The sequence below is a fragment of the Schistocerca cancellata genome, chromosome 6 (genome assembly GCF_023864275.1).
Source record: "Schistocerca cancellata isolate TAMUIC-IGC-003103 chromosome 6, iqSchCanc2.1, whole genome shotgun sequence".
Classification (NCBI taxonomy): Eukaryota; Metazoa; Arthropoda; class Insecta; order Orthoptera; family Acrididae; genus Schistocerca; species Schistocerca cancellata.
This window is the reverse complement of record NC_064631.1, coordinates 211,752,302-211,763,346: the sequence shown is the minus strand read 5'-3', so window position 1 is coordinate 211,763,346 and position 11,045 is coordinate 211,752,302. Positions and strand designations below refer to the sequence as shown.

General features: G+C 40.8%; 1 protein-coding gene across 2 annotated transcripts in view; it reads right to left on the bottom strand.

Annotated features, from left to right (window-relative positions):
• Window positions 1-961: 961 nt before the first annotated feature.
• Window positions 962-11,045, bottom strand: part of LOC126191001 (uncharacterized) — a 51,425-nt gene continuing 41,341 nt past the window's right edge. Inside the window, exons 5-6 of one of the 2 annotated variants that reach the window (XM_049931683.1) lie at window positions 1,512-1,753; window positions 962-1,423 (exon numbers count right to left, since the gene is read on the bottom strand). The gene's annotated coding sequence lies outside the window, so the exon portion shown is untranslated. The remainder of the gene's footprint in view (window positions 1,424-1,511; window positions 1,754-11,045) is intronic. The other variant, XM_049931682.1, reaches the window with a different exon arrangement.

The window sequence follows — 11,045 nt, the reverse complement described above, 5'->3', positions numbered from 1 at the left end:
TAACCTACAGTGACAATTCCCACCCGTATAGTTCAGAGAAACTAGGAGGAGTATCTAAATGGCTTGCATAGTGAACCAGCTGTTGAAGTCATTTTTGTTGTGTGCTGCATGTTCAGCAGCTGGATGGTCAAGTCTGCACTTTGGCTGTGGGCTGTGGCCATGCATGTGAGTAAACCGGTGGTTACTAGCGCCGTGCCCACATAGAACACTGCTCAGTAATTTCACACATGGCCCTCTAGAGTACGAAAGGCCTGTGAATGGACTGCGATAGGTGGTGCGTGTGAGAGTATAGGACACGTTGACCACTAGGGAATGTGGGAGTATAGGACAGACCACTAGGGAATGACATATGGGGTTACAGGACTGGATTTTTACATTGTTGCAAGCCAGTCCTCTGCACCTCAATCTGTTCTTTTTTCTGTAGCCGCAAATGGCAGGTACAAGTCATGTTTATATCTTTTGGCCAGTGATGGTATTGAATAAACTTGTCTTCATTTTCCCCTTCCCTTTCTTCACCTTCTTCTTCAGTAATATCTGAATTGTTTGGATTGTTTCCTTTCCCACTTCTCTTAAAGTGCAGCATTCTTGTATTCGACATATGATGCAGCGATTGAAAACCAAAAAACTACTGTTGTACCGTTATGGACCACTTCTTCATTCTGCCTCTCATGGCGTATTTGCTAATGACTCTCTTTGGAAGATCCTCACTCTCATATAAGAATTATTCATATTTACAGCATGTGAACTAGAAATCTCTCTGTACTGACCTCGCTGTTTGCTCCACCTTCGACAAGTTTCAACAGGATTTACTCCACAGCAGGTAGAGGCCAAATAAATGGCACAATTATCATGCCATTTTATGATTGGAATAGCATCGTCGCCCCCCGCCCCCCAACTCCACGCTCTTCCTTCATGTTTTTCCTCTAATCAGTTGTTTCTCTCTGACTTACCCATGGAATGGCACCATTTGTTCATCAATAGAAACCATTTCTGGGTGAGCATTCTGCATAAATGCTTTTCTAGTCATTGACAACAATGGTCTCACTTTCCAGTGTCTGTCATCTGTCTTTTCATTGTCACTGACATACTGGCAACAACCACCTTGAGGCATACTCTAGAACTGATCTCTGCCATTGGATATCTAATATATTAGTTCCCAACATATCCTACACTTAAAAGAACCAAGAAGTGATATCACAGTGCTTGCAGCCCAGTACTTCTTGATTTCATCTGGGGTGGTGTTGAGAGATTTTTCTTGTGATAAAATGTTCCACATTTGTTTTTCAGCCATATTACTTTAAACAAATCTTTATTTAAATGCTGACAGAAATATTCAAATGGTTTCTTAACTCCTGTAATGATAGAGTTTGCACCAGAACCTGTTGATGTTGATATCATGGAAGACAAGATACTGGACGAAAATCTAGAACAGAAAGAACAGAATCAATTAATATTACTGCTACGTAATAATGAACACTAATGCCTATTAGAGATACTAAAAAATTACATACTCTGTTCTATGGTGGGAATGGCATGTTGGATCTCTAAGAGATGGAGTTTCAATAGCTCATGTTGGCACTATTGAACATTCATTGTCTGAAACATCTTGAAGTTCTTCTTCAGATGTTGTTAATCCCTTAATGTGAACTTCAGCAGCATCACCAATTTCTATACCACAATTATCAGCATCAAAGACCTCATATCAGCATCAAAGACCTCAGCCAGAAGTTGATCAATTTTTGAATCAGAAGACCTGTTAGTAATATTTCAGTTATCATTTTTAATACACATTCCAATGTTTTAATTGTACTGGAAGCATCAGAAATGCCCATTAAATTATGGAAGCACTCAAATACATACTAGAAATAATAAAATAACACCGAAATTGCGAATGAACACTGTAAGCTGCAATCTGCTCAGAGGTATATGAAATGTAGTCGCAAAGATTCCCTTATCATGTATACCACATTTTATGGACTATAAGACACACCTTAATTTTTATGATTTTTTAAAAAAATAATGTTTTACCATTTTTACGAGGGCAGTTCAATAAGTTATGCAACACATTTTTTTTCTGAAACAGGGGTTGTTTTATTCAGCATTGAAATACACCAGGTTATTCCCCAATCTTTTAGCTACACAACACTATTTTTCAACGTAATCTCCATTCAATGCTACGGCCTTACGCCACCTTGAAATGAGGGCCTGTATGCCTGCACAGTACCATTCCACTGGTTGATGTCGGAGCCAACGTCGTACTGCATCAATAACTTCTTCATCATCCGCGTAGTGCCTCCCATGAATTGCGTCCTTCATTGGGCCAAACATATGGAAATCCGACGGTGCGAGATCGGGGCTGTAGGGTGCATGAGGAAGAACAGTTCACTGAAGTTTTGTGAGCTCCTCTTGGGTGCGAAGACTTGTGTGACGTCTTGCGTTGTCATGAAGAAGGAGAAGTTCGTTCAGATTTTTGTGCCTACGAACACGCTGAAGTTGTTTCTTCAATTTCTGAAGAGTAGCACAATACACTTCAGAGTTGATCGTTTGACCATGGGGAAGGACATCGAACAGAATAACCCCTTCAGCGTCCCAGAAGACTGTAACCATGACTTTACCGGCTGAGGGTATGGCTTTAAACTTTTTCTTGGTAGGGGAGTGGGTGTGGCGCCACTCCATTGATTGCCGTTTTGTTTCAGGTTCGAGGTGATGAACCCATGTTTCATCGCCTGTAACAATCTTTGACAAGAAATTGTCACCCTCAGCCACATGACGAGCAAGCAATTCCGCACAGATGGTTCTCCTTTGCTCTTTATGGTGTTCGGTTAGACAACGAGGGACCCAGCGGGAACAAACCTTTGAATATCCCAACTGGTGAACAATTGTGACAGCACTACCAACAGAGATGTCAAGTTGAGCACTGAGTTGTTTGATGGTGATCCGTCGATCATCTCGAACGAGTGTGTTCGCACGCTCCGCCATTGCAGGCCGGCCGGCCGGCCGGCCGGCCCGCACGCGGGAGATCAGACAGTCTTGCTTGACCTTGTGGCGATGACGACACACGCTTTGCCCAACGACTCACTGTGCTTTTGTCCACTGCCAGATCACCGTAGACATTCTGCAAGCGCCTATGAATATCTGAGATGCCCTAATTTTCCGCCAAAAAAAACTCGATCACTGCCCGTTGTTTGCAACGCACATCCGTTACAGACGCCATTTTAACAGCTCCGTACAGCGCTGCCACCTGTCGGAAGTCAATGAAACTATACGAGACGAAGCGGGAATGTTTGAAAATATTCCACAAGAAATTTCCGTTTTTTTCAACCAAACTTGGCCGAGAAAAAAAATGTGTTGCATTACTTATTGAACTGCCCTCGTATTATTAGACTGCAAATCAGGCTAAAAAAAATTCTTGGTTTACAAACCGAACTGACAGTTAAAAATCACTAAAAATCAAACTGGCCTTTAAAAATCCCTGAAAACTTTCATCTGAACCTCCTCCTCCTCCTTCTTCTTCTTCTCCTCCTCCTTTTTCTTCCTCAACATAATCATCATTGTCCTCTTCATACATAGGATGTCCTTCACTGCCATCGATAGCATTACTTACGCTGCACTTCTTGAAAGATGTAACAATAACGTCTTCTCTCACCCTAGGCCACAAACGTGTTATCCACTGACACACTTGTTTGATTGTAGCTCATTTTAAAACTCCTTTTGGCATGAATTCAAGTTGGGTTTCATCCATCATCCATATGCTCCTTTCCTCTCCTGTATACACTTTAAATGGTTTACTTTTGAGACATCAAGAGGTTGCAGTTGTGAAGTAAGTCCTCCCTATTTCCATGTCGCAGTTTCTCTTTCACAAAATTTTTCAAATAACTACTAAACTGATCTAGCACAAGAAGAGAGATATTCTTTAATAAAGCACCTTTCCTTCTCTCCCACACCCTCTTAACCCATAATTTCATACCAGTCTCATCCATCCAACCCTTGTCATGTGTGTGAACACCACCACCTGGCAGTATTTTGGAAGGTTCTGGCATTGTTTTGTACTTGAAAATGATCATTGGATTAAGTTTAGTACCGTCAGCACAACATGATAGGACAACAGTGGAGTGCACTTTTTTATGTCCACATGCTGTTATAGCTACAGTTTTAGCACCCTTTATGGCAACAGTTCTGTTATGTAGCACATCAAATGTCAAAAGAGTTTCATCCTTATTCGCTATCTGACTTAGTTCCACACTGGTTTTCTCTTGATGTTGAATAATAAAGCGATGGAAAGATAATATTTCCTCTTCACACTCTTGTAGCACTGTCTTAGATATTTTGGTTTTGGTTCACATGCTAAGTCCACAACGCTTTATAAAACTGTAGCACCAACTCCACCCTTAAAATCTGTTAAGTTTCACTGTAATGCTAGCTTACGAGTGTGTATTTGAATCATTTTTGTACTAATTCTAATGCCATTTTGATAGTGTCCTTGAATCCATTTCAGTATATCATCTTCTAGTTTGGGCCATTTTGCATTCAGTCCTCTATTCAAACCTTTTTCTTTTTCCTTCAGTTCTTTACTAGCCCACCAATCACAATTTTTGTTGATGGAGGACCGAAACATTGCTCAGCTGCTCGGTTTCCATGTTCTTCTGCATATGCTATTACTTTTAATTTACAGCTCACATCATATGAATCTCATTTTTTTCCGTCACAAAACTAGCTACTAATAAAAATATTGGACTGTTACCCATAACACACATCATTTTCAATTCAAGGTCACTGGCACCATAGACTTTAATGACACATCATAGGCTAGACAGTTTTCTAGGTTTGTGATGGTGGAGTGGGACAGAGACAAGTGTTAGCAGCTTTTGAATCCCCGCAACGTATGTTCATCGCATCGGTGCACTGCTGCTGCCAGTTGAATCCAATGTTGCCAGATAGAGATAGGTTTCCTGCAGCATCGAATATATGGCCATTTTTAAGACTGCAGGGGGAAATTTTAAATCAAACAATGGACATTTTTATATTAATTTTGAGTATAAGACACACTTGAATTATGGAGGCAATTTTTTGAACAAAACAGTCCATCTTATAGTCCGTAAAATATGATATGATACCTCTTATAAAATATCATTTTGGGAAACTAAAATCATATTTCACATCACTTTCTTTGGTAGAATTATAGTCAGAGCACTGTTAACATCATTTTAGTACTGCTTTAAAAAGAAACGATGAATTAACAATACTAATCTTTCTTTCTTTCTTTAAGCCATGCTTCCCCGCTTAAAAAGCTAAGATACAATTGGCGTTGTTGCAAAAAATGGCACACAATATGAAAGAGCAAAATCTGAATGAATGTACCATATATAACACAAAAGTTTGCAAGAGGGTAATGAAAGCAAAACATTATGCATCACAGAACTCTTAACTATCTCATCTCGAAGATCTTCGGTAGAATTCCAGATTAAAGCAGATGAAATAATGGTTTGCTCTCAATATTTACTGTATTTAAAATTCTTTATAGGAGAAAAGAACTGCAACATGTATTTGTGCAATGAAGCATACACAATTCAAAGAGAGTTGAATGAAATGTTAAGATAACGAGTGTGTCCCATAAAGAAGGTGGCAATCCTGTCCTTCCCCTCTATGTGCTGCTTGTGTGCAATATGTTCCAGTATTTTGTCGCTTTAGGACAAAAGTCTATCAAGATCTCAGCAACCATCTTTTGCACTAAATAGTCTTGATCACCTCTTTTGCACTAAATAGTCTTGATCACCAAAACAATTCCAATATCATAGACCAAGAAGAAGAGCTTGTTGAGTGTTGATTTTTCCTTGTATCTCTCTCAAAACATAAGACGAGGAACCTTGAGCATCAAACATGTAACAATCTAGCTGATTCCAGAATGAGATTTTCACTCTGCAGCGGAGTGTGCGCTGATATGAAACTTCCTGGCAGATTAAAACTGTGTGCCAGACCAAGACTCGAACTCGGGACCTTTGCCTTTCGCAGGCAAGTGCTCCACCGACTGAGCTACCCAAGCACGACTCATGCCCCGTCCCCACAGCTTTACTTCTGCCAGTACCTCGTCTCCTACTTTCCAAACTTAACAGAAGCTCTCCTGCAAACCTTGCAGAACTAGCACTCCTGAAAGAAAGGAGAGCTTCTGTTAAGTTTGGAAAGTAGGAGACGAGGTACTGGCAGAAGTAAAGCTGTGGGGACAGGGTGTGAGTCGTGCTTGAGTAGCTCAGTCGGCGGAGCACTTGCCTGCGAAAGGCAAAGGTCCGGAGTTCGAGTCTCGGTCCGGCACACAGTTTTAATCTGCCAGGAAGTTTCATATCAGCGCACACTCCGCTGCAGAGTGAAAATCTCATTCTGGAAACATCCCCAAGGCTGTGGCTAAGCCATGTCTCTGCAATATCCTTTCTTTCAGGAGTGCTAGATCTGCAAGGTTCGCAGGACAGCTTCTGTTAAGTTTGGAAAGTAGGAGACGAGGTACTGGCAGAAGTAAAGCTGTGGGGACGGGGCGTGAGTCGTGCTTGGGTAGCTCAGTTGGTGGAGCACTTCCCTCTGAAAGGCAAAGGTCCCGAGTTCGAGTCTCGGTCGGGCACACAGTTTTAATCTGCCAGGAAGTTTCAATCTAGCTGATTACCTGGCATTGCCCAACGCCTTCCGCTTTAGACAGAAACAGCAATCAGCTATATGTAAAGTGTAAAATAAATATAAATTTATTAACTTTTAAAATTAAAGCTACAATATACAAATTATAATTTAAATGTTTTACAAAATCACAATTATTGTACTATCCCTGAATCACCAGAGTTAACACCCTATTGCCAAGTCAACTCCTTTTGTCTACCCTTTACATGTATTTGGTCCATGGCCTTGTGTTCCTGGGAGGGGGCCATTGTCACTCTGTTAGGAGAGGCACGGGGGAGAGGGGGGGATGGAGACACTGGTAATGTAGCAAATCAGCACAGAGCAACCAAAAACTACAAATCTGGCACATCTATTGGGAGGGGGAGGGCACTCAGAATGTTGGCAATGAGCCCAGAATAACCAAAAGCTACAGATTTGGCACAACCATTGCTCATTTTCATTTTCAGCAATTGATACATCACCCTTTTCCCTTTCCCAAACACCAGCATTTTTACCCTGGAGTTTCTCTTTCTGAACTTCGACTTGGATGGTTTGAACTGATGCATCATTTGGGCAGTCCATTCCCATGAAGTCAGTATTGCTGCTCCTTTGAGTACGATCTGAAGAACGATTTCCTAGGTTGTAGTTGCTATGGCCTAGACTGATCTTTCTTTCTGCGACAAATATCTCTGCCTTGTTAGCGGACAAGAAATCAAATCCATGTATACCGACATAGCGCGTTTCGTTATTTGAAACAACTTGCACCCTTGCTGTGTATTTATCTTTATCTTTATTTGGCCAAGAATTAATTCTACATCAACTTCTCCATAGTTACGTAGCTTTCCGTTTAATCAACGCACTTTTAATAGTGGCTGTTTCAATTTATCCCGTTTATCTGTGACACGCCACATTAATGGGGTCTGTGCTCCTGTGTCAATAAGTAGTTTGATGTTTCTCCCACGATATACAGCACCTATCACGAAGTCATTTTCAGTCTGGTATTATTTTCGCTGGAACTAACAGGAATCACTGTCTCCAGCAGGAGGCGGACGAAGTGGCGGCCCGTACATCCCCGTACTCATTTAAAGATCTGGCAGACTGTCTGTTGTTCCATTAGCTTTCTTCTTGTTGCAACCATCTCTCAAAACATGACCCTGCATCCAGCAATGATAGCAAATTCAATTCTCTTTACAACCCTTATACTTGTGACCCAGCTTATTGCATCTGTAGCATTGTACTGTTGTGTTAAAAACTCTGCATTCTTGTTTCTGCATCTCATTTGGTCGTCTTAGTGCTTCAATGAAACCAACAGGTGATTCTACTGCTTCCTGAAATGTTTCACATCATGCCAATCTAACAGCTTTGCTGACTTCCTCTCCGTGCAACCCATGAATGAATGTGTTCAAGGCGCTCTGATCGGCTTCGAACAACTGAATGCGATTTTCATTTTCATCTTCTACTAACTCGTACTTTTGAGCGCTGATGTTTCGAATTCTGTCGGCAAACTGCTCAATAGAGTCGTCTCGTCGCATTCGCAAACTGTAAAGCTGCTCTCTGTAAAATCTGATCGCGTTTTTACATTTAAATCTCTGAACAACAACTGTTATAAACTAATTGTAACCTTCTGTTTTCACACAAGTAGTCTCCGCGCTAATGAAATCTTATGCTGCTCCCTGAATTCTTAATTTGGCAACCACTAGCTTATCAGAATCTGTCCATGATCCTAACAGGGCAGCACCTTCAAGTTTACGAAAAAAAAACCTTCACATCATCTTCGAGTTTACCGATAAACACTGGTACTGATAGCAGTAATGAAAAATTCTTTATTGTAGTTGTACTGTACTGCATGAACTGTCGTTTGACAAGTCTTTCAGAATGTTACGCTCGCTTCTTTCTGCTTTTAACTGCCGAATCTCTTCTTGCAGTTTATTAATAACAGTCTGTAGATCGATAGCGTTACTCTGACTGAATTGTGATATTTCATCTAATTTAACGGCAATGCGTCACTCAAATGTAAATAAAAATCCATCACTGCCTTTTGTATTCCAGCCAAACTGGAGTAGACCAACCTGAATTCCAGTGTTGGATGTCCCCGCGTAGTCGGAAGAAGTTCTTGTTGTGCTGCATCTCTTCAGGACTACAGATTTTCCATAATTATCCCACTTCTGACACCACTTCTATAAGGGGGTAGTTTATGTTGTTGACCCGAATGATAATTACACAAAATATTTGTCAGGATTTGTAAGCGGTGGGTCCTTGAGGTATGACAACACTGAGAAGTAAGTTTAAACAGTTTTATTAACAAAAGGTTGATTATAAAACATGCACACTATGCGCGCCCATCTTCACTGTGTCTGACATCCTCACAGCCGCTAATTACATTCATATCGAAAGGCTCCATGGTGAACTAAGAAAAAAAGACATTTGCGTTGGAGGCCACGCCAGTTATCCGGTGTGCTGCAGACGGTGGCCAATCGCTTACTCCCTGCATCACACTGCGGCTGGACGCACGTGTACTGACCAAGCAAATTGACAGCATTCCATATAGGTTGGCTGGCGAGCGCGAGTTATGTACTGTACGACTGCGTGCAACCCACAGACCCTTATAGTATATATCATAAACTTAGGGTCACTTTCACATAATGTTTCAATGCTTAACACTTCCACAACCATAAAAAAATTGAAGTTGACATTTAAAAATGAAGCAGACCATCCACTGAAGAAATAAATTCTGTAAATGCTTTAAAATGGTTTATTTACTAGAATTTTAAAGTAATACATAATTTAAGAAAAGGAATGACGAGCTTTCTTTCTGCAATGTTACCAAACAACAGTGGAGGTATCACATTGTACAAGAAACATTTAAGGAAAGAACTGAAAGCAACGTTGGCATCCAGTTGCCATGACCAATAAAACCAGCTATTCACAAGATGCGACACAATCCGTACAGCTATATGAGTACTTGGGAGAGTATAGTTTGTTTTGAAGGTAAAAAGAAATGGAAAAAAGTCAGAAGGATATCCCGTGAGACTAAATCTGATGATTTTGAGGAAAAAATCCATTTGTGTGATTTTCCTGAATGTCTCTCTTTTCAGCAAGTCATGGTTTTGTTCCGTGTATGTTCAAAACTGAAGATGGATGCCTTTTGATTCATTAGAAATATGTGGCTCCTTGTAGCTGAATTATCATGCTGTAAGTGTTTTCACCACCATGATAAGTGTATTTAAAGCACTGTATAGTGTCGATGTTTGTCATATTTTAATAATGAAATTTACTGCAGTCAAAAATTACATGAATGTTTCTTGGGCCGTACTAATGTTGACTGGATAGTCTTTTCCCATAGTCCACAGGATAAGGCTTGGCCAAAGGCTACATCATAATATTGTCACGTCAAAACCCCAATCAAGTCCAAATCCCAAGACAGGGTCATCATCAAAGAAGTACAACACTTAGCACTGAAAGCACGTTTGTTATTGACAATATCATATAGCCAGAACAGAATTGAAATTCTAGACTGTGTGCACCTATTTATACAAACCTTAAGTATACCAGAGTATACACATATAAGACATTTCAAGAACCTTCCCAAAATGATAAATACTAAATAACGAGTAATTGCTAGTGGTCAGGTTTGAAGTGGTGACCACAGCAAGGCAGCTAACAATGTTAACCACTATGCCACACTGCACACACCACAGCTCGTGGCAGCGCTCCCTTTCCTGGAGAGACAATGACCTGCCATTTCAGAAATTCTCATTGGAGTCAAATACAACACACTGAATGTAGATCTTGTCAGTGGGCCTCTACATGGTGATGCTCACAGATCCTCCCAGTCTGGTCACGTTGTTACATCCTTTTCACTATTATGAGCACTGAATGTAGCCCTCCTGTCAATGTTTCATAATCATTGTGTGGTGTTCAGTTTCCTTGAACCTCCCATCATTAATCTGCAACTCTGGAGTGTAGCAGGACTTCATACAGAGGACATGGATGATGTAACTGCACTTTTGTCTTCTTGATGAAGGGTCAAAATCCTCGACTTCGTATGTGACATCTGACAGATGATGGAAGGACACAGTACAGACCAAAGCAGTGCTTTAGTAACTTTTCCAATAGTTCCACTTTCCACACAGGTGTAAAAAATTATACCAAGTCTCCCGAGTTGCATCTCACTGGCCAATGCTTGGTGTTATGACACTCTAGGTCTTTCTCTTGGGCGTCCAGCTCCGTATGCAAGCCTGTGATCCTGATGATGAGCTATTTCACGCAGTCGTCCTGAATACCACCCTGTTGAAATGGGAACAGTGTATCAACATCAACGGTATGCGAATGTCGCAACAAGCAGTTTCATATTTCAGTCTCTCTGTTAGGCATCAACTTACATCAAAAGGACAACTGCCGACAACTTA